Here is a 27,799-nt window from a genome sequence, read left to right as displayed (position 1 = left end):
TTCATGGCCGACCAGTGACAACTATGCTAGATGCCATGCTGCTCCCGAATGCCGACGGCGACGATGTCGATCAGGACGCCGAGGAAATCGCACAGCGCGCAGAGGAAGCTCGCCAACTAGCGCGTGTGCGCATCAGAACTCAGCAGGAGGCTGAGGCACGACGCTACAATCTTCGCCACAGACATGTCATGTATGAACCTGGCGACAAAGTGTGGGTCTGGACGCCTATTCGCCGTCGTGGACTCTCCGAAAAATATTACGGCGGTACTTCGGGCCCTATGTTGTGCTGCGATGTTTAACCGACGTCACGTATTAGGTGGTGCCGGACGAGTTATCGACATCCAAGCGGCGCCAGCAACAAGTCGACGTCGTCCATGTTGTACGTATGAAGCCGTACTACTCGGACCGATCTTGACCTCCTACTTCCTTTTGTTACCATCGAGACGATGCTTCCTGAGGAGGAGGGCAAATGCCGCATGCAAGAAGACGCTAAAGATGAAGACTTGGTCTACGAGCGCGAGGCAAGAAGAAGAAGAAGCTGAAGTGCGCAGGGACTTTTTCTGGTTAACCAGTAAGCCGTTTAACCTTCAGCTCTCCTCTGGGTTCTACCGAGTCCTGACAATATGTAGCCGATGTAATATTAGCCTTGTTTTAGAGCACATTTTTAATTGCTGCCTCGAACATGCGGTGTTTCCCCGACGATTGCAGATTGCCAAAGTGACCGTTGTTCATAAGAGTGGAAACGAAATTGTCCTGTCAAATTATCACCCAATTTTTATCCTGCCCATTTTCTAGAAGTGTTTTGAAAAATATCATACAAGCGAATGTCCAGTCTTTGCGAGAAATTTAACGTACTAACGCCTAGCCAGCTTGGCTTCATGAAAAACTTTTCTACAGAAACTGTGCTTCTAACCCAAAAAGAACTCATTCTAGGGCCCTTTGAACAAAAATTTCCACTCTAGGCATTTTTATCGACTTTTTGAAAGCTTTAGATCGCATCAATCACAACGCAATGTTGGTGAAACTCGAACGCTATGCATTTTGCGCAAAAGTTCATCAAATAATTACTTCATATCTTAGTTGCCGTGCTCAGCAAGTAACAGTAGACAACGAGTCGTCAAATTTTATACATCTGTCTTCTGGTTAGCCAAAAGGCAGTATATTGGGACCGCTCTTTTCCTTATTTATGCAAACGACATAGCTGTGTAAGTAAACTTGCAACTTTTCTTATATATGCAGATGACACCACTCTATTCTTCTGAGCAGCACATATGCAATATCGTGAGCAGCAAGCTACAGATTGTTTGCACCAACTTGACGAATGGTCCGAGTCGAATTGACTGACAAAGCTGCACTTTTTGAACCTCTAATTAAGGATCCCGCTGTCTGACAAATTTATCTAAAACTAGGTCCCTCATTCATTCAAATAGTTCCTACGGTCAAAAGACTAGGAGTGCTTCTTAATTGAAAAATTGTCATGGGGTGAACACGCTGAAAAATTGAGGGACAAATTGTCCAAGGTTTCTGGTATCTTGTCCCTACTACGACACCTCCTTCCAAAGCATATTAAGCCGATGCTATACAAGGCAATTATCCTCCGTTGCTAACTATTGCATTTTGGTCTGAGGCACAAAATCATTTACTAATATTAAATGATGACATTTACTTCGAAAGAAAATTGTTCGAAATATTGTTAAATTTTCAGACATGGTTCTTGTAAACCAGCGCACGAAGCCAAACAGAAAGGAACATCAATTCAATTGATATCAAAGACCTGTGTTACTCCATTCCTCATGACAACATGTTACCGTGCATTAGTGAGGTCATAGACGAATATGGTGCCACTGCGTTTCAGAATGCTTCTGGCATTCCTGTAGGAAACTTTTTGAACTGAAACAAACCTACCTAGAGTCCACCTATGCAGAATGCGATGGGCGTGTTTTCATTAAAAAAGAAGGTATATGCATAGGAGCTTGTATTGCGCCATCGCTGACCGATTTGTATTTAGCTATGAATAACAGAGCACTCGATATTCGCCTCAAGGGATCAAAGGTTATAAAAGTGTTCCGCTTTGTAGAGGATTACCTTATTTTACTTGAATGTGAACCGGAAAATCTTCCTGCAGAGGTGATAAAACTTTGGTCTGTCTTTGCAGACGTTCTTTCGACTCTGGAAATAACTCATGAAGTGCCTGTTAATGACTGCATAAAATGTTTAGACTTGAGTCTGTTTTTTAATGATGTTCATGTATGCTGGGCCTTTGAACCTAGAAGCAGGAAGCCTCTACTTCCATGCTGCTCTTCACACTCTAAGCTAGTGAAACGAAGCATTGCCACATCTTGTTTCGGCAATGTCAGGAAAAAATATTGTAGGCATAAGACTACGCACAGGTTTTCATGCCAGGTTGAAAGGCTTGTTGCTGCAGGATACCCGCTTCACATGTTAACTTCGATAGCGGAGGGAATGCTGAAGAAGCTGAAACGTGGCGCTACTGACAACCAAGTCAGCAGTGGAAATAACGTATCCGTAATTCCTTACATTCATGTTTTATCGCACAAAATGTAAATAATGGAAAAACCAACTGGAGGAGATGTGTTTTCAGCCCCTGAAAATTGAGGACCTTATGTGCGCGTGTAAATCGGCCAAACAAAACACTTCGCGATGTTCCTGTGTGCACGAAGAAGCATGAGAAGAAATATGTTCGGTGCCGAGACAACTTCGTATATTCAATTCCTCTGTCTTGTGGCCGGTCGTACATTGGCTAAACTGCTCGGTGTTTAAATGAAAGAATTAAGGAGCACAACAATAATGTGAAGAATGCCGTCCGCCGTATCGGTATTCACTGTCATGATTGCTCATGCCGCCCAATGTTCAAGACCAGTAAAAGTGTAGCAAAAAGCAAAGACCAGCTCACCAGGGAGATAAATGAGGCATCAGAAATCATGAGGATAGGCACGCAATGCATGAGCACCCCTTCTGTTGCTATCTCGGAAAAAGAACACGGATACCTAATGTCATAGCTTACGTGCTTCGGCAAAGCTTTCGCACAATCACAATGATTACGCAATTATTCGAAAGGATAGATAAAACCGTTGTGGTGGAGTGGCTATTTTCATCCATAAAAATACAATTTACAACACTTACCGATGTTGAAGGTGTTGAAGCAGTCTTTTCCAGGTTAGTATTAGGTTCACATACGTTCATGGTAGGCTGCGTTTATCGAAGCCCCTCTTGCGATCATGAGTATATGTCAGCTTTTCACAGCTATATGCAACGTTTTCTTTAGGAACGGGACTGGTATTGTTAGGGGATTTAAATCTTCCAGATATCAACTGGGACACAGTGCAGCATAGTGGCGCTTCCTCAGATGCCTTACTAGATATCATGCTTCAGTTTAACCTTACTCAGATAGTAAACCATCCGACACGTGTAAGAGGACTGTCGACTAACACACTTGATCTGATATTTCTTAGCCACCATTTTGCTCTCGGCAGAACTAAAGATAGAACATTCTTAATGGAATCTCAGATCAAAAATTAATTTTTGGCAGTGTTTCCATTGTCGGCACGCTGTCATCCCTGCGATCGCAAACTAAATTTTTTGACTTTACTAGGGCTGACAATTCAAGCATTCTAGATCACCTGTACTCCGAGTTTGACTCCTTTTATAATCTTGCATGTTGCACAACTGACATTGACACTTTATGGGAATCCTTTAAAAACATTTCGTTGCATTGTATTCTGAAATTCGTGCCTTCTAGAAGCAAAAAAGTAAAGACATGCAACCCTTCGATAACACGTGACGTTATATATGCTAAACGCAAAGTTAATCGATTGAAAAAAGCTCTCAAATTAAAATCTTGCACAAAAAAAAGGAAAAACTTACCTTAGCAATACAGTACGTGAAAGTTGGACTAAAGGCCGCTAAATCACACTAATTTACTCATACGATAAACAATTTTATAAGGACGTCCACAACAAAATTTTGGAGCTACTTAAATCCTAAGAAAAATACTGACAATCCACTCTCGGAAGAAGAAAGCCTTGAGTTTGCCGGATCTTTGAATGATTATTTTTCTTCAGTTTTCACTAACGACAACGGTACTCTTCCTCCATTCAGCGAATCGGGAACGAAACACATTGAATCACGAACTGTTACTGAGTGCGGGGTTTTAAATCTATTATTAAATCTCGATACAAAAAAGGGCCCAGGACCAGATATGATCCCAAATATTTTCTTAAAAGATATGGCGAATTTATGGCTAAGCATCTATGCATAATCTTTAACAAATCATTAATAACGTGCACACTCCACAGGAATGGAAAAAAGCAAAAATCATCCCTATTCGCAAGTCAGGAAGCAAGACTGATGTTACTAACTACAGACACATTTCCATCACCTGCTCAGTGCCTAAAATACTTGAGCATATTATCCTTCAGCACATAACAATTTTTCCCGAAGATGAACGTATATTATCACGATTTGAGCATGGCTTCCGCCAAGGGCTTTCCACGGTAACTCAATTAATCGAACTAATACATAACTTATCGCAAAGCATAGATAGCCGAAAACAAACCGACTTAATACTACTTGATTTTTCGAAGGCATTTGATCGGGTTACACATAACAACCTAATTAATAAGCTTAAGACGACACTAGGTCAAGGGCCTATAGTTAACTGGATTAGAAATTAATTATCAGATCAAACACAGTTTGTACAAATTAACCAACAATCTTCCCACATAGTCCATGTTGTATTCGGTGTCCCCCGGGGCAGTGTCTTGGCCCCCTATGGTCTTTTTAATCTTCATGAATGATTTAGCCGCTAATGCTAATGTCAACATACGACTTTCTGTGGACGATTGCAACATTTATAAGGAAATCAACACAGTTGATGACCGTGAAACCCTTAACAATGCGCTTAAATCTATAACAAAATGGTGCACGGACTGGAAGATGATCTCCGGTGATGAACTCCGGTGGAACGCCCAAATGGACATGATTACATCAACAGCTCTAAAACCACTCTTTATTTATTAGACGACGTCTGCGACTAGCCCCTGCCCAAACTAAACAATTAGCTTACAACACTTTGGTTAGATCTGTCTTAGAATATGGTAGCGCCGTTTGGTTCCCTCATACTAATCAAAATATTGCCAAACTCGAAGCAGTTCAAAGAAAAGCTGTCAGATTTATATTTAACAAATACCAAACAAGTGACTCACCAACAGAAATAATGAAACGTGAAGGGATACAAACACTCCAAATACGTAGTAAACACGCACGACACAAGATGATGTATCAACTAATTCTCTAGCAATTAAAACTTGACGTTACTAAATATATTTTCTTTTCTAAAGCAAGATCGACACGTCACAAACATTCTAATACACTAAACGAGTACTTTTTCCATACTGACTGCTTCAAATACTCATTTTTTTGGTTTGCCACTCGTGAAAGGAACAGTCTAAACCCTTCAATAACTAGCAGCTCATCGTTAGGAAAGTTCAGCGCTGCTATCGAGAGCTCGGTATTTAATTGGGAAATATTTTTGTGTGTGTTTTCTGTGTTGCTAATATTGCTTCCTATACTGTGTGCCTTTTTTTTACTTTGTTCAGGTATACACAGACTACCAGTATTGTCTTCGGCCCAGGGGGCCGCCAGATTCAAGAGGATTAACCGCGGATTAACTGGATTAGCCGCGACGTCATATCAGTCGGCTGACGCCACAGGCTTCAGAGCCTCCTTTGAGGAGCGTTTGCAACTGTCCTGTGAGCTTGGGTTCTATTCATTTTAAGGAATAAACCATCCTATTTTACCAGTATAAAAGATGATTTGCGTTACCTCAAGCAGCTTGCTTTTACAATTCATCTTCTTCTTCAGAATGCTAAAAAAACGCGTCAAAAATTGTTTTCGAGAAGCAAATGGCCAAAGAATGTTGTGGGGCATTAGTTAGAAGGAGAAGTAAAATAAAGATCAACTGAGTGTCCTGCCGACGCCAGTACAAATACTACATTGCGACTGTTGAAGTGATGAAAACTAGAAGTTCCCCCACCAATGAATTTGCTAGGACAGGCAATAAAATGAAAAGAGAAACTCTCCCACAAATACTCAAAGAAAGAGAGGGGGGGGGTTGCACAGCGCGCCGAGTGATATAATTCCGGCTCCAAACCGAGCCGCTATGCCCGCATTTCAGCGGACGCGAAATACAACGCCCGAGCTACTTACCCCCGGGGACGAGTTAGTTAGAAGCGCTCCATGCGCTGTCCCTCATAGCCCGCACTTTTACGAATTCGTATTATTTCATTGTAGATTTTCCCAGTTCCCAGGTTACTCTGCCTGTAACAGCATTTATTTCTGTGGTCGCGTGAAAAACTAATTGTACTGCACTGAACAATACTATCGCAAACTTTGACAGCAGCAGTGTTTGGTAAATCAAGTGACGACAAGCAAAGAAAAGTGAGGCTGTAGTTGCAGGGTATAGACGAATTTGGCTCAGCATCCCGAGAGTGCTGTATTTATAGTATGCCAGCCAGATAGCGCACCAGCGAACAAGCCGGCATAAAGACAGCGTCAAGATTCCGGGATCACGTGGAACGCTCACGTTCTTTTCCTTTTTTTCACAAGAGGCCTGTCGGAAACTAAACATAGCGACAGAATTGTCTTTCTGGAACTGTCCTTTAACTTATGACCAAGCATGTCGTGAAAACCAAACCTTTCGTCACTTTGCTTACACCAGGGTTAGACAGGGCCAAGGATCCGGGATCACGTGCAACGCTCACATTTTTTTCCCCTGTTGTCACAAGAGGCCTGTCGGGCTTGAACATCATGACAGAATCCGCCTTTTTCATTTTCCTGTGCTGCCATCTCGCGTACAACGCTGGAAGCTCACTGGTAGGGTGCTGCGCGCCCAACCCGGCCGGACTGAGTGCCGCTCCGGAGCACGGTTTGTTGGAATCTGTCGAAGATGGCGTGTCCTGGGCAGCACCTGGTACCTGGAGGATTTCTAGGATTGACTGATGGATGAGTGCGAAGTACGAGGCAGGCTGCAGTGCAAACCGAAGAGCAAATTCTTCAGTATCTCCGATCATCCGGCATGCGATGAGAAAACCAGCTGAGCAAGGGCCGCCGCTTCAGAGATGAAGGCTACATTCGGAACATAATGTTCAATGAAATATCCCCGATAAGTGAGGTTGGCGTTTTCCGTTGTATATGCCTGCCATTCATGAAAGGTGGATACTACACCGTGCACGCCATAGTACAGAAAACGACTGGGGACAACAGTTTTCACAAGCAATCGTTGTGCTCAAGCGCTGCAGAATAGCTACACGAGCTATAAAAGCACAAGCGTACCCACAACGAAGCAGCTCTGCTAGCATTTCACTGTATTTTCCCACAGAACACCGTTGCATAGGTTAAACAAGCATGCGCGTCCATAAAGACAAGCGCGAGAGGCGCACATTGTTCCATTCCGGCGATACCACACAGATCTCTTCATCATGGATATGATGCGAACACACGAATAACGCAACTTCTTCTTCTGCCTCTTAATACATGACACATACTCACGCGGGGTGATTGGCCAGAGTGTAGTGGCATAAACAAGGACATTTCCATAGGAGATTATGGCAAAATTTTAGCACGTTGCGTGATTGCTCTCGTAGCTTCTTTTTCGTTGTCCGCTCCATCGCGCGTTGAAAGCGGCTCACAGCACTTGCCCATTTGGCCCTCTTGCTTGAGAAAGCAAAAAGCATCGGAACGAAGTCTGGGTGCCGCGGTGACATTCGAGGCCTTCCTGCCCATGAATAATACATTTCTTGGTAGACTATGTAAAGGAAATATGTAAATATGTAAAGGGAAGCAATATGTAAATATGTAAAGCGAAGCAAACACAATATCTCGTCCGTACCTGTCACAAAGTGATTCCCGCGCAGTCTTGACGTGCTTGACGGTGCCCAAGGGCGGCCACGATCGTCGAGCCGGCGAACTTCTTTTATCCACGCTTCGTGTCGAAGCTGTCCCGGGAAGCGCTCGGAAAGCGAAAAAATCCGAGTTTGCTTCCCTTTACATATTGGGCATTGCAGCCGTATGCAACACATTCCTTAGGTATCGCCAAATGCGTCGCGCTGAACGCCCGACGGCTGCAGCAACGCACCCCGCGTGGGAAGCCGGTTTGTTTACACTACCACGGCCGGTCACGAGTGGAGCGCGCGACACTTCCAATATCTTTCACGACACCGCCGCCAGGTGATGGGCGCATGCGCAGTCGCGTCGTGAAACAGGCGGATTGCATTTCTTGAATGCCCCGCCGCGGTGGCTCAGTGGTTAGGGCGCTCGACTACTGATCCGGAGTTCCCGGGTTCGAAACCGACCGCGCCGGCTGCGTTATGGAGGAAAAACGCTAAGGCGCCCGTGTGCTGTGCGATGTCAGTGCACGCTAAAGATCCCCAGGTGGTCGAAATTATTCCGGAGCCCTCCACTACGGCACCTCTCTCTTCCTTTCTTCTTTCACTCCCTCCTTTACTCTTCCCTTACGGCGCGGCTCAGGTGTCCAACGATATATGAGACAGATACTGCGCCATTTCCTTTCCCCCAAAACCAATTATTATTATTATTTCTTGAATGGACAATTTTCGGAAACGTTTCTGCGCATGCGCGGTGACGGCGCAGCCAGCGCCCTCTACAGGCGATTTGGTTTTGGTTGGAAAACACGAGCCGGACGTGCAGTCCTACGCTGTAGTGCGGCGACTGATGTGAGCTCCTTGCCTCGCTTTTGCCGCGTGTATGAAATTGCCAGCTCACTGCGTGGCCTACGGTTGCACAAACTACTTCATTGAGAAAGGAAGCACGAAGTTCTACAGGTTCCCGTCCGCGAGGCTACGCGCCCAAAAGAGAGCGGCGTGGATAACGGCTGTGAGAAGAAAGAATGCAGATGGCCCGCCATGGGAACCTAACGAACATTCTCGGATCTGCAGCTTGCATTTTATAAAAGGTACGGCACTTTTAAGCGCTTATGTATAGGTTTGTACGATTAGAAACAACGTTCAATGCAGGACGGCCGTCAAAATTCGAGAACCATCCTGACTTCGTTCCAAGTGTGTTCAACTACGTTAGGAGTCCCGGTGATTCTGCTGTGCTTCGTCATAGCCGATGGCTGAAACGACATAAAGGTAAGCGCTCCTTTTTCTGTTGATTTCTAGCGGGGTCTAGAAGTACCAACGCAGAACTGGGGAGCACATGTAATGCATTGTTCGCGTCTCTTATTCTGTGGTCGCTTTCATCGTCAGTGGGATGAGACTGTAAACGCTTGTCGTTGTGATTTACAGTGTCTAGCGTAGTGCGGCCGTCACCTGTTGCGTGGGTTAGGGTACCCGCACGGCGAAAGCCGCGCAAATACCGCGTGTAGATTTATTACCCAGTCGATAAATATTGCCAATGATACCCGCGTTTATGAAATGCTTTTAGATTAAAAAGTTGGACATTTTCAAAATTGTGAACGCCAATGCAATGCCTTCATTGCAAATGTTTTCACTGTATTTCTCTGACCTAAATTATGTGCCTGCTGTGAATGTCTCACCCTCATTGCTTGTATTGAGCACTATGTTTACTGCATAACCGCTGTTTCATGGTTGTAGGGGAACTTGAAACGCCAGCGCGTGCATCAAAAAGACGTGTAGCTGCTCCTGATGATATGGCAGAGTTTCAGCAGCCTGCTAATGGTGAGCTTGCATTGCTTTGCAGACTGTAATGATCTAAGCTTTTGCCCATATTGTTTTGTGAACACTGTAGCTGCTTGTTGCACCTGGCCTTGCTTCTGCTGCACTATACTCACATAGCACAGTCAATGTTATGCACGAAGAGTTTCTCCAACTTCTGAGTGCCAGCTGTTGTTGCTTGCAGGGAATCTTGACATGGACACAAATGCGGCACAGAATAACCGAGCAGATGAGGACTCAGTGGCACTACAGTTGCCTGCAAATAATGAGTTTGCACATGTTTGATCAGCCGTTGCTGTTCTTGTGGGTCTGTGCTGGACCGAGAAGCCTCCCAGGTTTTTCCAGGTTCTGAGTGCTAGCCATTGTCTGGCTCGCAGAAAATCCTGACATGGCCACAAGCTCTCCTCGGGACGTCACAATGGCTCAGGAGGACACAGTAGAGTTGTAGCAGCCTGAAATAGGTGGGTTTGCATGCGCTTTGCAGAATGAAATGCTTTTCTGAGCTTTTGCTCACACCATGGTGCGAACGCTGCGGCTGCTTGTTGCAGATGGCGTGCTTCTGTCGCGGGGAACTCATCAACTAGAGATTAATTATAGAGCTCTTTTGTTAGAGAGTATGTGTTCTAGTATGCTTGCAGAGGAAGCTCTAAAGTTCTTTACGTGCGCTTTTTTTCTGTGCTGCTTGCAGGTATCAAGGAGCACACCTGGCCAGATTGCTGTTGTCAAGTCTGCGCACTTAACAGGGTGAAAGACTTGGAGCAGACAATGGGAGAGTTACAGAAGCTGATTCTCCGAATGCAGAATGAAAATGCGAAGCTCGAGATGCGGCTGGATGCAGCCATGTCAAGTTTTTTCTCCTTGAGTATGCTTGACACTCCGAAGAAATGCATGCATTATACTGGGCTGCCAAATGCCGAAGTTTTTCACACTTTACTAGAATACTTTGCACCGAGTGCTAAGGAAATGATGTACTGGGGCTCTGATAAGATACAGAAGGATGACCCCCTGGGCTTTTGGAATTTCATTTCTACCAAAGGCTTCCTTGGAGCTGCATTTTTTGCTGCAAGTGAAGGAAAAATAGGCTGCTTCAGTTGTGCAACCAAATTAATTATAAACATGGCTGTTCAATATATGATAAACTTGAGTTTATTGTGTCCGCTATGTTTTTTATTGAGTAAACAATGTGAGCACTGTTGAATAAATTGCCATGACTGTATAAATAATCATGCAACTGTGAAGTTGTACATTTTGTAAATGAAACAATGACATGTGAACTCATGAAACAATGTGCTTTGTAGCAGTGGTCTGTTGGTTTCAGCATCCACCTTATATACGGAACACCTTGGGGTTCAATCTCCGGTGTTGCCATTCGTGCATGAATGAGACCAAGTTACCCCCCCCCCCCCCCTTTTTTCAGGTGCTCAGTTTCTCCGAGGTTAAATGCATCTAAAACTGGTCTTTGACCCCACATTGAGTTAACCAGTTTATGTGCACAGTTTAGCCAAGCTGCCCTTGTGCCATTGATATTTATCGTGATCATAATATGCATGCACTAAGAATTTTATAGCTACGAACCTAGTTGAAACACAAGGCTCTTAGTGTACAGCAAGAACGGCAACGTAGCATTATTGGAGATGTGAGTAGGTGGAATGGGTGCTATACCTTCAGCAGGGTCTATCCACTTGCAATGTACATCCGTGCAAGACGGTGCATCTTCTGCCCTCTCACCAGCACTGAACAGCAGCCCTGCCACATGTTGGCAGGTCTCGCTGAGTCTACAAGAGCAAATAAACGCAATATTGACTGTTGCGCACAAAATCTAAGGCAAGCCATGTAACTGCAACGCGTTTCTATCTAAACTAAGCACGCGTTTTGCATCAGCGAGACTTGCACGTAATAAAGGCCGCGACAAGATACAAGGCGCAAAAGACGAAGCCGTTGATGAGGCCAGTAATGCGGGCATCCAGCATGTTTCGAAACTGGTGCTCCTGCTATATTTCGTACTTGCTGCCAAGTGCACACAGCGCGGTCGTTCCAGAAGAGTTTTGCCATCAACGCACGCGCGCATTGGGTAAACACCGCATAAGATATACTAGTATAAACACTGACCATAGATGCTACAATGTCAAGCTCTGCTATCTGAACCGCGGGAGCACGGGAGAGCGCGACGGCGCAACCTCGCGTACATCCGCGCATTCTCTCCTGCGGCCCGTTAGCGCGCAACGGGCAGTATCAGCACGAGCAGTATATGAGATAGTACAACGGGTCGTTTACTAATCAGTAAAGTGTGCCCAGCGGCAAAACGTGCTGTACGAAGTTAGCAAAAACTCCTGCCTTATAAAGAAAGCGTAAACATAAACATCTGTGCGCGTTAGAACTGCACACCATTATACTGTTAAACTCGCTCGCGCATAGGCGCACATTCATGTACATTTTCATTAAGTCATTCGGCGTTCCGCACTAGAGAGACACACGTTTATAAACAAATATATCACCCAGCAACACCATCGCAGTGCGCTCCAACGAGGTGGCCCGTACCAACGACGAACCATGCCGTTGTCACGTAAACACCGGTCTTCATAGACGGTGCGCACGCCGCTCTCATCAGACCTAGTTCATCGTCAGCTGTTTCAAGGTTCACCTTCAAGTTTTTTGCTTAACCTTCCTCCTTGAAGGACCAGCCGCGATGAACCTGGCGAACAGTTGAGGTAGTAGAGTGCAGGTACTGCCACACGTGCTCGATTCTCACGCTACAACGCGAAAAATCTTCGCTCCACCCCGTTTCTTGAAACGGAAATGGGATGTTTTCCTCCTCTATCATCGTCTATGGCTGGCAAACGCACGTTTCCGGCAAATAAACGGCACTAAAACAACAAAACAAGTGCGTGCCAAATGCCGAACGCTGCCTCTCACATGCTCGCTCAAAGAAACCCTTTACAACCAAAAGTGCCGGTGGAGCTTCCGCGTTTGCACGACAGGGGGCGCTCGCTTTTCCGGAAACAAAGAAGGTTGGAGGACAATCTATTTTCATTGACACAGTGTATAGAAATTGCGGAAAAGGAACATAGGCCCTTATTGCTAGCATTTCTGGATATTAGGGGAGCCTATGACAACGTTACTCAGGACCATTTGTGGGACATATTGGGCACATTGGATGTGGAAAATGGAGTAATTAATCTTTTAAAAGATATATATAGAGGTAACAGAGTGCTCATAAAATGTATCAGGGCCTGTAGAGATACAGCGGGGGCTTAGACAAGGATGTCCTCTGTCCCCTTTGTTGTTCATGTTGTACCTGCATGGTTTGAAGGCCAAGCTAGAGGGGAGCGGACTAGGTTTCAACCTATCTTTTTTCAAGCAAGGGGAATTGATTAAACTGACATTACCGGGACTAATATATGCGGACGATATAGTGATAATGGCTGACAACAAGGAAGACCTGCAGAAGTTGTTAGACATATGCAGTACAGAGGGAGATAAATTAGGCTTCAAGTATAGTAAGGAAAAATCTGCAGTCATGACATTTAATGAAGAGGGCGGCGAGCATAGAATACAGGAGTTTGTGCTAAAGGTAGTGAATGAGTACAAGTATCTTGGGGTGTGGATAAATAACAGTGTTGAGTACCTGACAGAGCATGAAAAATATGTAATGAATAAAGCTAGTAGAAATGCAGCTGTCATGAAAAATAGGGCACTGTGGAATTACAATAGGTATGAGGTGGTAAGAGGGATCTGGAAAGGGGTGATGGTCCCTAGCCTGACCTTCGGGAATGCGGTCCTGTGTATGAGGCCAGATGTTCAAGCAAGGCTGGAAATTAGGCAACGGGGAGTAGGGAGGTTAGCTTTGGGAGCACATGGCAATACACCAAATCAGGGGGTACAGGGTGATATGGGATGGGCGTCTTTCGAGAGCAGAGAGGCTAGCAGTAAGATAGCATTTGAGGAACGATTGAGAAGGATGGAGGAAAAGCGGTGGGCTAGGAAAGTTTTCAGATACCTGTATATAAAGAATGTTGACACGAAATGGAGAAAGCGAACTAGAAAATTGACAAGCAAATATCTGGACAGCAGTAAGGGGGCAAATCAGCAATTATCGGTTAAGAAAAAGGTTAAAGGAACAGAGAGAGCTTTGTGGAAAACAGGGATGCTGACGAAATCGGCACTAGAAACATACCGGACCTTTAAACAGGAAATTGTCAAAGAAAATATCTATGATAATTGTAGGGGAAGTTCTTTGTTGTTTGAGGCCAGGACTGGAGTTTTGCGGACTAAGAAGTATAGAGTCAGGTACCAGGAGATAGACACTTTGTGCATTGCGTGCGGAGAGGAGGAGGAAACGGCTGAACACTTGATACTTTTCTGTAAAGGGCTTCCCCTACAGTGGAAGGCAGCGGGGCTGACTTACCCAAGGCATTGGGGTTTAGGGATAGTGAAGGGAAAGTGGATTTTAAGAGGTTAGAAGTAACCAAGCGAAGGTTATCTGATTGGTGGCTAAAAGCAAGACAGGAGTAAAATTTCACAAGACATGGCTAGGTGGCTTGAGCCACCGCCCGATGTAAAGGGTTCAGCCGTATCCATCCATCCATCCATCCATATCTGGACAGCAGTAGGGGGGCAAGTCAGCAATTATCGGTTAAGAAAAAGGTTAAAGAAACAGAGAGAGCGCTGTGGAAAACAGGGATGCGGACGAAATCAGCACTGGGAACATACAGGATTTTTAAGCAGGAAATTGCCAAAGAAAATATCTATGATAATTGTAGGGGAAGCTCTTTGTTGTTTGAGGCCAGGACGGGAGTTTTGCGTACTAAGACATATAGAGTCCGGTACCACGAGATAGACACGTTGTATGTTGCGTGCGGAGAGGAGGAGGAAATGGCTGAACACTTGATACTTTTCTTTAAAGGGCTTCACCCTACAGTGGAAAGCAGCGGGGCTGATTTATCCAAGGCATTGGGGCTTAAGGACAGTGAAGGGAAAGTAGATTTTAAGCGCGTAGAAATAACCAAGCGAAGGTTATCTGATTGGTGGCTAAAATCAATAGAAGTGTAAAATTTCATGTCATGGCTAGGTGGCTTGAGCCACCGGCCGATTTAAAGGGTTCAGCCGTATCCATCCATCCATCCATCCATCCATCCATCCATCCATCCATCCATCCATCCATCCATCCATCCGTCCGTCCGTCCGTCCGTCCATCCATCCATCCATCCATCCATCCATCCATCCATCCATCCATCCATCCATCCATCCATCCATGGTCCATTGTGTTGTACGTTATGGAGAGACAGGTTGTTGTGTAAACCAAAGCTTTCATCCCTTTCTTTACAGTACAGTAGGGAGAGGCCTATCCCTGGTGATAACAGCGTGACGTCAAAGGTGAAAGTCCCGATTGGTAAAATCGCCAACTTTTTCTTCTAAACTGGCTTTGCACGTGACGAGCACCTGCTGCCCATCCCGGTCACAAAGAACATGCTTTGCGAGCCAGACTAGAGACACATGCGTCGGTGACGCATGCAGACAGAGGTCTATTGAATGTTGACGTTCCCCAGCACACACAGGCGGCTCTGGAGGCATCTAAGAAAGGAAGGAGTGTTGGGTATTGCATGGCGCAATTGATACGCGGGGCGAGGGTGACTGGTTGCGAGAGGGCGGGGAAGAGGCTCTTGAAGGAGCCTGGCGATGTCTAGTGCTGTTGTTTGTCATACAATGCATTTACTTGTTAGCTACCTTTTCGTTTCTTGAAGTATACTGCAGAGAAAAATAACAGTGAGGCAGGTCTGACAATTGTATTTCTTGAAATTTCGCTCAGTGCGTGTGCTTTGAGAAAGCTGATAAGTGGATTGCAAAAGTGTAAAAGTTGGGCTGAAATTTTGGTCTTGGGGAAAAGAAGCGCGTTCATTACGCGCGTAAATGTGGTAAATAGTCTGCTAATAGTTCTTTGTGATTTCTAGGAGATAGCAATTGACTTTACAGGAACGTTTTATTGTAAACTTAACACTCACCACTCACGTAGAGAAAAGTGCAGCCTACACTTAAACAAACAACCTATTTTCTTTCAGCAAAACACTGTAATTAGAAAATGTCGTGTGGGAATATAGAACGAACTTTACATCCTTGCGGTGTATCTTTATGGTCTGGCTTTTTTTTCTTTTGCATCGGGCTAGTAAAATTGAACAAAGACGCGCAAACAACGGTACACGGATTTGTTTCATAACTACGTAAAAGAACCAAGAAACACTCCTACTCAGGCTCTGTGCAGCTTGTTGGGAGAGCAGTTATTGTCGTTTCTATGTGGAGGCGGGATTACTCTTACTGTGGTCTGTCGGCAATTACTCCATGTGAGCCCCTTAATTTAAGCAGTGCGTTTCTACCGCTGTACAGCCAAGCCAGTGTTCTAAAAAAAACTTCGTGTTTTCATCACTGCCGCTCAACTCAATGGAAGCTTCCTCGCGTGTGTGCGGAGCGCCTGCGAGTCCAGCGCCGCGCAGCGACGGGCGTCAAAAAGGGGCATGCACCTCCATGCTCCTTCCTGGTGCTGGCTTGTTTCCCCTCTCGATCCGAGCCACCGAAAGAATTTCAAGGCGTGAAGAAAAGGGGTTTGGGGGCGCTGAGAGGACAAGTTAAACCGCGAAGCAATGTGGAGGAACTAGAAAGAGCTCCAATCCATGAAAAAAAAAGTCCCGAGAGCCCGGCGGTCCTCCTATTGTTCTAAACCGAACAGACTCCAGCTTACGCCGGTGCGCGTAGGCGCTCCGCCCGTACGCCTAGGATGTGTGTAAACTAAACATTTTCACAGATTTGCCTGTCTGGTTGAGTTTGAAGACTTATAATAACCTGCACATCTCCAACCAAAAATTTTAACTTTAACCCAACGTTTCGAAGCCGACTCGGCTCCTTCATTACGGGTGACTGAGGGCAGTAGCTAGCGTCTTTTAAGTATGGAGGGGAGGGAGGGGAGGGTCACCACAGAAGGCTCCTTCTGGAATCCTGGCATATCCAAACCACCCCGAACAATATCAACCGCACAAAAGGAAACCTGCCCCCAGTATATGCCCAGGGACTTCGCTCTTCAACTCAACGAAAAAAGTCGCCACTCACCCCCTCCCTGCAGTGCGCCAGCGTGACTAGGAGCCTAAATACCCCCTCCCACTTCTCCGTGCCTTGCGCGTCACAGCTGTTGTTCCTTTGACCCCCCTCTCCCTCCGTTCCATACTTAAGAGACGCTAGCTACTGCCCTCAGTCACCCCTGATGAAGGAGCCGAGTCGGCTTCGAAACGTTGGGTTAAAGTTAAAATTTTTGGTTGAAGATGTGCAGGTTATTATAAGCCTAGGATGTGTCCATCGATGTGTCCAAGGGCCCCTCCTGAGTGTACGAGCCCAGCATCAGCGCTCTTCGCATATGCCGGAACGGGCGTCAAAAAGGGGAATCTGCATGCATATCCATGTTCCTGGTGCCATAATAGGAAGGGTTTGGAGGGGGAGGGGGGGGAGGGGGTGCTGAAGAGACAACTTAAACCGCGAAGAAAAGTTCGGGGTACCGGAAAGAGCTCCATGCCATGAAGTAAAGTCACCGAGAGCCCCGCGATCCTCCGATTGTTGTAAATCGGGAGTCCCTGATACATCTCAAGAAAGGGGCTCTCTCCGGCATCAAACCAGCAGCTCCTTAAATACTCTTCGTATCCCCCAGATTCCTAGCTGGGGAATACAGTTCAAAGAATGATGTCCAATCACACGATGGCACTGATGGTATTACCCACGGCAGGGCAATCCTGATGTTTCTTCGCAGCTCGGTCGAGGGAAAGGGAACAGGACCCGGTCACGTTGTCGTCCCCGCGGCTTCCAGGTGGCCGCGCACGTGCGTCCGTAGGGCACCTACATGACACAGGAATGCAGGCTGTCTCCCCGCAGGTGTCGAAAGAGCTTGCATTGGTGACCGGAACGCGGAAGCTCTGTCGCAGGTGCCGCACTCGGGCAGTTGTTCAAATCCAGCGTGACTGAAGGGGACCACACTGATACCGCACTTCGTCGTGGCGAGGACCGGAACAAATACGCTTATGGTCGTCGCTGGCATTCCTGTTGAACGCTATCGTCGCTATGGGGACGCTATTGTCGCTGCTTCCGGCATTCCTGTTCGAACACGTGGGGACGCTATTGTCGTCGTTCCCTCTGGCAGCCCTGCAGTCACGTCTCCCCCAGAGGGCTCACCCACCTTTGCGGTGGTCTTCAGGAAATCTTCCCCATGCCCAACTTCGCCGAATTCTACAGCAGGAAGGAAGCGCGAGCGCAACAGCACCACCGGCGCCAGATATTGCGCCCGGAAGATGAACTGCTCGCACGTAGCTTGGCTGTCTGGGCGTGCCAGGAACCAGATGCGATTTGGGAGTCTTCTGATGGCCTTCAGTTCCGGAGCTCGGCATCGCTTCCCTTCGTCAAATGGCTGTTTTGGGAAATTCTATGCAATGCTAGCCAAAAGGCATCACAGACGCCAAACCACACCTGACAAAAGCACGTGCCCTCAGAACCCACTCATCCCGCCAGACCAAAACTCAGCGCCAAAACTGCACTTAGCAAAAAACTTCAACTAAAACTTGAAGAGATCAAATGTTTTGCCTGAATGAACACATGGTGTCTCCCGACGAGTAGTATTGACAGGGCACCTTTCCAAGGCGTGTGCTCCCGCTCGAGGCGCACTTGGATAGGAAAAAAAATTTCGCTAAATGAAGTCAGGTTGGTGCATAGAGGGGACGCGGTACGGGAATAGGTGACTTGATTTGGCCGACGTGGCGTTCAATTTTGCCCACCCCAATACCTAGAGTCAAAGTATGTTACACCACTCGCTCTTATCCTTGGCCGAAAGAAGGAAACGTGCTCCTAGGTATGTTACCTGATTATGAACAACATTACTGCGAAGAAAGTGGGAGGTATGCGCTCTCCATTAGGAAGAGAATATGAAATAAACCTCAAAAACTACAAATTTGGGGGACATCCCCTTGTGTAAAATCTATACTTGCTAAAAGGCTCGGCTTAGCCCGTCGGCATTTGTGTGGAGCTTATCTTTCTTGTAGCGAACCTCGAGGCTGTGGTGCTGGAGTGCGAGGCTCCACCTCAGTAGACGACCATTTTTGGGCGACATATTGTGCAGCCAAGTCAATGGGCAATGGTCCGTTTCTACTATGAAACGGGACCCAGAGACGTAGCACGCCAGTTTGTCTATCGCCCAAACGAGGCATCCGCATTCTTTTTCAGACGTGCTATACGCCTCTTCCCGCGTTCTGAGCTTGCGGCTTAAGCAAAAGACAAGCCGTGTGTGCCTGCCATCGCTTTCCTGGCAAAGAATAGCGCCTAACCCGCGGTCGCTGGCATCACATTTCACGATAAAGGGTTTCGAGAAATTTGGCACAGCCAGTATTGGGCGCTCGCTTAAGGCTGTTTTCAGACTCTGAAATGCCTTCTCTTTCTTTTGGTTCTAATAAAGATTGGCAGGCTCACTTTTTCTCAGTGCGTCGGTCAGGGGGCTGGCTAAATCATAGTAGCCCTTTACGTAATGCTGATAATAGCCTGCTAGGCCAAGAAAAGCCCTGAGTTCCGATTTTGTGGTTGGGCGACGGTACCCCACCACGGCAGCCATTTTAAGTTCTGCAGGTCTGCGCTGGCCTCGTCCAACCACGCGCCCAAGATAGTTCACTTCGGCGCACCCCAGGTGGCATTTTCCCGCCCTTACTGTTAAACCAGCGTCAAGCTGCGCAGGTTTTCAATGTACTCCTCCGAGTTTTGTGATAAAATGGCCACGACTTCAAGGTAGGAGACAACGAAATCTGCAAGTCCCCACAGCACTTGGTCCATTAACTTTGGAAAAACTACGGAGCATTTTTCAAGCCGAAGCCCAAAATTACAGGGCGAAACGTGCCCGCGGGGGACACGAATGCTGCGTACCTGCTGGCGCGCTCAGTGAGTGGCACCTGCCAGTAACCACGAACTAATTCCAGTGTGGATATATATTCTGATTTAGCGATTGTTTCAACCCTCTCCTCGATGTTCGGAATGGGTTAGGTCTGGTCCACTGTGATTGAGTTCAGTATCTGGTAGTCCACGCAAGGTCTCGGATCCTTAGCTAGAACTTCTACAATAATGATTGATGACGTATAGTCACTTTCGCAGGGCACTATGACGCCAAGTTCGCACCTACGGCGGATCTCCGTCTCAATGAGTTCTTTTTGTCTTGGAGAGACAAGGTACGGATTGCTCCTGATCGGCTGTTCGCTGGACAGCTGAATGTCGTGTTCGATAGGGGTTGTTTTTCCTGGCTTGTTTGAAAACACCGCCTCAATATCGCGAACGACGTTCTTCAAGTCTCGTGGTTGACTTTTCGTCAAACGTGGCTCTCTGTGGATTGAATTTAGCAGCCCATTCGCTGCTTGCTCGTCCTCATGAGGGACGTAAGGTATGTCTGTGATCTCTTCGTCTGGCATGTTCAGCCCCATGTTAACCATTGCCTGACGCTGTACATAAGGCTTCATGAAATTACTGTGGATTATACGATTGTGTTTGTTCTTAAATTTTACCTCAGAGTAGGTGTCCGAAAGCTTGGACACCACCTTATCTGGCCCTTCCCATTGCACCTCAATCTTGTTCCTTTTCGACGGACGCAGCAATACCACCTGGTGGCCAGATAGAAAGGCACGCTTGCGTGCATATTTGACGTAGTACACACAAGACAGTGGCTGCGCTGCTCTGAAATTTGCTTCCACGAGGTCTCTGGTTTTCGCAAGTCTTGCTAGCATCTTTAGAACGTATTTCATAACACAAGGATCCTCTCCGCAACCCTCCCATAACTACCTCACCATGCGCAACGGGGTCCTCAAGTCACGCCCGTAGACTAGTTCAGCGGGGCTAAATCCTGTGCTTTCGTGGTAGACAGATCTTATTGAAAAGAGTGCTGCTGGAATGCAGCCTTCCCAATCTCTCTTATGCTCAAAACACAGAGACCTAAGTATCCGCTTTAGCACTGAGTACATACGTTCGAATGGATTTGACTGAGGGTGGTGAATGGACCTGCGGATTAATTTAATCCCACACCGTTCAAAGAACGTTGTTTTCCAGCAGCTTGTGAACACGCTCCCGTTATCGCTTTGTATCTCTGCAGAGAACCCCACGCGAGAGAAAATTGACAAAAGGGTTTCAACAACTCATGCGGAACTTAGCTTATTCAAGGGAATGCCCTCGGGAAATTTGGTTGCCACGCACAGTGAGGTGAGAATGTAGCGACAGCCAGAGTTGGACGCTGGCAGTGGGCCGACAGTATCTATTACAAGGCGACGAAAGTGCTCTGTAATGATGGGAACTAGTGTCATGGGCGCTTTTCATTTATCCGTCAACTTGCCGACCCGCTGGCAGGCGTCGCAAGATCTAACAAGCTGTTCCACATCTTTCCAGCAGCCAGGCCAGTAATATTCGAGGGATAATCTAGCTTTTGTTTTCTTTATGCCCAGGTGGCTCGCCCATGCATTTCCGTGTGCGAGCTCTAGAAGCTGCCGTCGGTACTTCTCAGGCACCAGGAGTTGCTCATATTCGTGTCTCTTTAAGTCGCAGTATTTCCAGTACTTAAGGCCTGATTTTTCATGAAAGCTGATGTTGTTTGTGGCGACTCTCTCTCTCTCACATTATTGCTTAGAGCTCTTAATGATTGGTCGTTTTCTGCTCTGCAATGAGTGGTTTCCTATCAACCTTAGTCAACTCCTCCCGACAAGTCGAAGCAGGTGTTAATGTCGAACCTTTCGCGTTGGTTCCTGTTGCCCCATTTTCTGCGGAATCGGCAGTTCCTTGGATTTCATGAAGTACCGCTGGTTCGGAAGCACCTTCATTGTCATGCTCATGCGGTTTAGACAGATGAGCTTTCCTGCAAGGATCCTGCGGCTGGTCGGGGGAATGGTTTGGTGCCTTCTCATTTATTGGAGCACAGTCGAGTTTCTTTGCGAGGTTTCGCGCTCGAGAATGTGTTAGCGCCATGCAAGCCAAGCCCGAGGTGAAAGAGAGACATTTCTATTTCAGCAGCTGCTCGGATTTGTTCGAAAACAGGTAGGGCAAGTGTGTCGGCAAGTTTGCGCCAACTGCCGCTTCTGTGTCTAGCCTGCCAAAAGTCCCCTCTAGAGTTACCTTCGCTATAGGCAAGCATACACTCTGTTCTTTGGACACCTGCTTAATCCAGGCGCATTCGCAGGTTTAGTCCGTGGAGGAAAGACAGGAAGGGTGAGCAAAATCCATTGTAGCCGCTGAATCCCGCAGTGCTCTGAATTATCTGCCATTTATCACCACGTCCCGCATGTATGGCTCCAGCAATTTAAGGTTTTCCTCCGACTCTCGCATGCACGCGAACGCCATTTTTTGCTGTTTGCAGTTTAATGAGATGTCACCCTTCTTATTGCAATTATAACAGACAATGGGCTTTCGTGCTTCAAACGCGCGAGTTTCGGGTGCCTGCTGTTTCGGCGAATCGGCAGATTTGGATGAGTCAATCTTTTTTTCGGTACCTCCCCCTTTTGATCCCGCATCCTCTGCTCGGTGATCCCGGCGTGCTGGTGGCACCCTTCGGTCGGAGATTTTCCTGAAATAGGTTTCTGCCTTTCCTAACCTGTTATCGTACCCTGCCTTGCTTTGGAGGTTTTGGCGAACGTATTACTCGTCTGCGAGCTATGCGCTTTGCCTAAGTCTATATCTGTTAGCCTATCTTGCAGCCATATCCTCAGATCTTCTGGAATCGCGCTATGGTACTGTTCTAGTGCGATGCACTCCAATACCTTCTCATGACTTCCATGCACCTCAGCGGTCTTAAGCCACTCGTTTAAGTCGACTTTAAGCCGCTACGCGAAGGCAGTATGCGACTCTCCGCTTTTCTTTGTCTGCCTGAATCGCTGCCTAAAGGCTTCAGCAGAAAGAGGGTACTTTCTAAGCAGTGCGCTCTTTACCTTCTCGCAGTCATCACACTCTTCCCGTGAGAGGCGAGCCATCACTTCGGTCGCCTCGCACGGAAGGAGAGGAAGTAACTTCTGAGACCAAGCGCTCTTGTTGATGTTCACCTTCCCGCATGCGCGTTCGAAATTTACCAAAAAGAGTGCAATTTCGCCTCCCACGCGGTATGGTGAGACGAGATCCAGCAATCTCCGCCTCCCTCCCTCCTCTACCGAAGCTACAGGGCTAAGACGCGCCATATTCCCTACATTCGGCCCGATTTCGAGCTCCTTCATTTTTCGAGCATGTTCGCTCGCTTTTTCCTCGGCCTCGTGGACCTCCCGTCTCTTCTTTTTCTTTCTGCTCGCACAACTCCCGTCATTCCTGCTATTTTTTTGCGTTCGACAATCGTTTACCAAGCCTCGTCGACCTCCTCAGTAGTCACCTCCTCCTCCCGCATAACCTCGAGAATTTCGTTTTTCTTTTCGCAGAACGTAGCGTAATCCCAATCTCCTGCCGAATTTCGAGCAGCTCCTGCAGTTTTAATTTCTCCATCATCAGTTCCACCATGCGTTAGCGAGCCGACTAAAACAAAAGCCCTAGCTTGAAGTGGACAAAACAGTTTCCCTATATCAATTTCCCAGAGAACAGGAATCCGCACCTTGCATCTGCCTGTGCTAGTACGCTCTGTGCAAATGAACGGAAAGCATTGGGCACTCACCCTGCCAAGGTATAGCTGACGCCCGTCAGTCCCGTAGCTGCCGAGATCCGTTGGAGCCGGTAACTTCACGTGGACGTCCCAAAGCTGTCATCCAGTTGTTGGGATTCAGGTAGCGTGACAGGTCCGCAGAAGAGATGAGGACGATTGGAGGAAGAAAACTTGGAAAACTTTATACAAAGACTATTTACATAATGTACAAGTAAGGGCAACTGAGAGTGCTTCTCAGTAAAGAAAACTTCTTAGCAGTCGGTAGTCTCTCCCAACAATAGGTATCTCTCAAGAGGGGGGCTCTCTTCTGATACCAAACAAGCAGCTTGTTAAATACTCTTCGTATTCCCCAGATCCCTAGCTGGGGAATACAGTTCGAAGAATGATGTCAAATCACACGACGGCGCTAATGGTGGCACCCACGGCCGGGCGCTCCTGATGTTCTATCGTAGTTCGGTCGAGGGAAAGGAAACAGGACCAGGTCACGTTGTCGTCCACATGGCCTCCAGGTTGGCGCGCACGTGGGTCTGGACTGCGCCCATGTGTAACCGGAAGGTGCCTCCGTGACACAGGCATGCGGGCTGTCTCCAAGCAGGGGTTGAAATATCTTGTACTGATGACCGGAACGCGGAACGTCTGTCGAAGGCGCGGCACTCGGGCAATTGTTCAACCCCAGCGTGACTGAAGAGGACAACACTCCGTTCGTCGACCCGATGGCATGTTCGAACACGTGGGGACGCTAATATTGTCGCTGCACCCGACGTTTCTGCAGCGAGGTTTTTTTCTAGAGGGCTCATTCACTTTCGCGGTGGTTTTCAGGGAATCCTCCCCATGTCCAAAATCGTCGAACTCAACAGGAGGAACGGAGCGCGAGCCCAACAACTGTTAGTGGCCGGCGTTCGTGCTCACGGTTGGTTCGGTGCGGCTGCGGCGTTGTATGGATCAAGTAGCCAGCGTCGAGGCGGCGTTCGACGTGCTTGGGCTGTCGTGGCTGGCGGTGTCGCTGGCTGCGTCGTATAAGCTACCGGTCCAAGCACCCGTGGATGTGATGCCGATATTGGCGTTGGGTTCACCACGTATGGTTCGCAACAGCTCTCGACACACCCCTGGCTGTAGCAAGTGTTAGTGTCATCCGTTGACTCCCCGGAACGGGTTCAGGCGCGGCAGGAAGTCCACGATGCGAAGCCGTAGAACGCGAACTCACTGGAGCAGTAGCCTGCGTCGCTCTCTTCCAGCCGATGTGTCCCTGACCCGCCGGAGCCTCCGCTTCTCTGATGTTCACCCGTGCCTCGCTCTCCCTCGCCCTTTTATAGCCTTGGACTTAGTCCACGTAAGCCTTGTGGTCGTCGTCGTCTTCCTCTTCTTATCTTCTCCACCAATCATCACCCTCCACCTCACCGAATGCTTCTCCACCAATCATCTCTCCACCTCACCGAACGCTACTTCTTCAACTTCTTTATTCTTCGGTTAATCCACGTCGTCTTCTTCACACCTCTTTCCTTTAAAATTTAATTTAGGCTCCTTAATATATGTGATAGTGATGTCCGTGCACATGAAAGAACCCGAGGTGGACGAAATTTCCAGAGCCTTCCACTACGGTGTCCCTCATAGCCCGAGTCTCTTTGGAACGAGAAGCCCCTTGAAGCATAAACCGCAAGGTTGAAATAAAAGAAAAATATTTCCGCTAGTAATACTAACCGTACAAATCAAAAAACTTTTAACTTCACAGTACTTCACAAAAAATGCTGGTTGATTGCAAGCGTACATGACACCAAATAAACATGAGACGCAGTACTCACGCTTTCTCGGTTCCAGGTTACAGCTGCGGATGCGGTCGATGCTTAATCACTGCGCTGAAAGGTTCATATATTTATAACTTTAGAGGCATATATCATCTCTTCTGACAGCTGGGTGATTCCATGAGAGATCAAAGTGCCTAAATATTTCATTCTTAATTTTCTCAAACTATTTTACTTATTATGCACACATTATTCAGTAGGCTAACAGTGAATTTCGTTTTGAGAAAACGCTACCATTTGAGGAGAAAAAATTTAAAAACGATATCATGGCAGAGACAGCATTTTCAAGCACAGCTCATTTTCGCTAATTTGCCATAACGTAAGTATCATGATATGAAAGCCATGATGTAATTATTGTTCGTGCTAAATGTACATGTGAGAAGGAATATGTCGGGCTTATTCCCGCCTTTTTGAGAAAGTTGTCGCTTACTGGAAAAAAATTCGAAAACGACACAGGTCTGAAACAAGGTTATTTTGATCTTTTTATCTACAGTTATATAACATATATTCTGCAAATTTGCACAAGAAATACCCATCGAGGTGCTAAAAATTATGCCGACTTTCAATGTTTCATAATATGGGAAGTGCAAGAAGTATTGCCTTAAACATGGCATTTTTAATACAGTAGTGTTTTTCAAAAATCAAAGGAAAAAACAACCCATCTCTAATTTTTCTGAATACTCATGATACAAGCCTCTAGAAGGAGGAAAAAAAGTGTACGAAAGAACCTGTTGCATTACGTTGTTTCTAACGATGATATCCAAGCTCAAAGCTGTAGTTTTTTGAGCATCACCCAGAGTGCTTAAATGAGGGCGTGGAAGCAGCAAACGCTCTCCGCTGCTCTACTTTTTTCCAATATCCCAAGCCCTAGGCCTTTTCTATCAAGAGAGAGCATTCCTAATACTTTTTGGGGACTGACACCGATGTGCAACGTAAACAGATTTCAGTAACACCTCTATCGCTGAGTGCAGGTAAAAAAAAGTTCTCAATGTAATTTCCTGACTGCACAGTGCGCCTATAAGGTTTTCTTTCATTAAAAAAAGCCAACTACATAGTAGAAATGAACGTGGAAGTATACAGCATCGTTTCAAAGTCAATGTTTTTTTAACAACACATCACAATAAGTGCTTGCCAGAGGTGCTTTACAAATCCACATTCTGTACCATTGGCTTCTACCAAAAGAATTTTGGAGGCTCTGTGATTAGCAAAAGCTTAAAGAAAAATGTACATAAATTGCAGGAATGCCTATTGCAGCATAGCTATAACCAATGCAGGATATACAAGCATAACCAATCAAAATAAATTAACTCTTGCTAAAAAATAAACTAAAATGTATTTCTAAAATTAAACTCGAATTAGAAAAGAAGATTAGCCACAGTACGCCTGGAATCAAACGAGAAAGCGAGAGCCTGGGGAAACACGCACCTTCATTCCTGCACTGTGCAGTAATAGAATTACATACAAAACTTTTCTTTGTATGCATTCATATGGGCCACGCTCCCAGTTGTTACCTGCACCAGGAAATAATGGCACTACCGAGTCCTGCTTACGTCACAGATCAGTTCCTGTCCACAAAAAGTATGAGGTATGCTTTCTCTTAATAGAAAAGGTCTCAGTGTTGGGATCTGGGGAAAATTTAGAGCAGCGAAGGGGGTGTTTACAGCTTCCGTCCCCTTAGTTAGGAGCTCCTGCTAATGCTAAAAAACTACACGTTTGAGCTTGGACCACATTGTTGGAAACAAAATATAGCACCATGTTCTTTCGAACTTCTTTTTTTCACCACCGTCTAGAGACTTGTTTCCAGTGTTTTAAGAAGAATTGGAGATGCGGTTTTTGTACTCAGATTTTTGAAAAACACAATGTTCAAAAATTCCAAATTTAGGCCAATATTGCAAATGCCAAATATGGCAAATGCCGAATTTAGTGCAAAATGAGCTGTGCTTCAAAACGCTGCCACTCCCACGGCGTCGTCTATAATTTTTTTCTCAAATATTGGCACTTTAACAAAACGAAATTCATTGCAGGCCTACTGAATGAAGAAAACTTAAAATGTGATATATTTAGGCAGTTAGATCTCGCGTGGAATCACCCAGCTTCGTCTTGATAACTGCGGGAAAGACGGACGATGAATATTGATAATTTTTTCTCACAGCGCAACAAAAATGGGACGCCGGTCGAAAGAAAAACACAAGCAAGCGCTGACTATCAACAGGTTTTTTATTTAAGAACAAAAGGCGTATATGTAATTATCCGAGAGGTAATTTTTTTTTATCTGACCTCCCACGTGCCTTCCAGATAACATTTGTCTTTATAAGTCTTTCATTGTCTGTATATATACGCATTTCGTTTAATACAAAAACAGCTGATAGTCAATGCGTGTTTGTGTTGGTCTATAGTCGCGTGTCCAGTTCTTGTTGCGCTGTGAGCAAAAATGATGATTATACTTACCAACTCGCTGAAATTTCCGCCTTGCTGAAAGGGACGAGAAAGACGGAGGCGCTCGTTTTGTGGACCTTTAGCGCTGTTTTCTAGACGAACTCACATCAACAAGCCCAGCTTTCTACGCTTGTGCATGCACTACTTGATGACTTACATGCATCAACGCAAAGTCAAGATCAATCAATCAATCAAAT

This window comes from Amblyomma americanum, chromosome 8 (assembly GCF_052857255.1).
Source record: "Amblyomma americanum isolate KBUSLIRL-KWMA chromosome 8, ASM5285725v1, whole genome shotgun sequence".
Taxonomy (NCBI): Eukaryota; Metazoa; Arthropoda; class Arachnida; order Ixodida; family Ixodidae; genus Amblyomma; species Amblyomma americanum.
Note: the sequence above shows the minus strand (reverse complement) of the source record.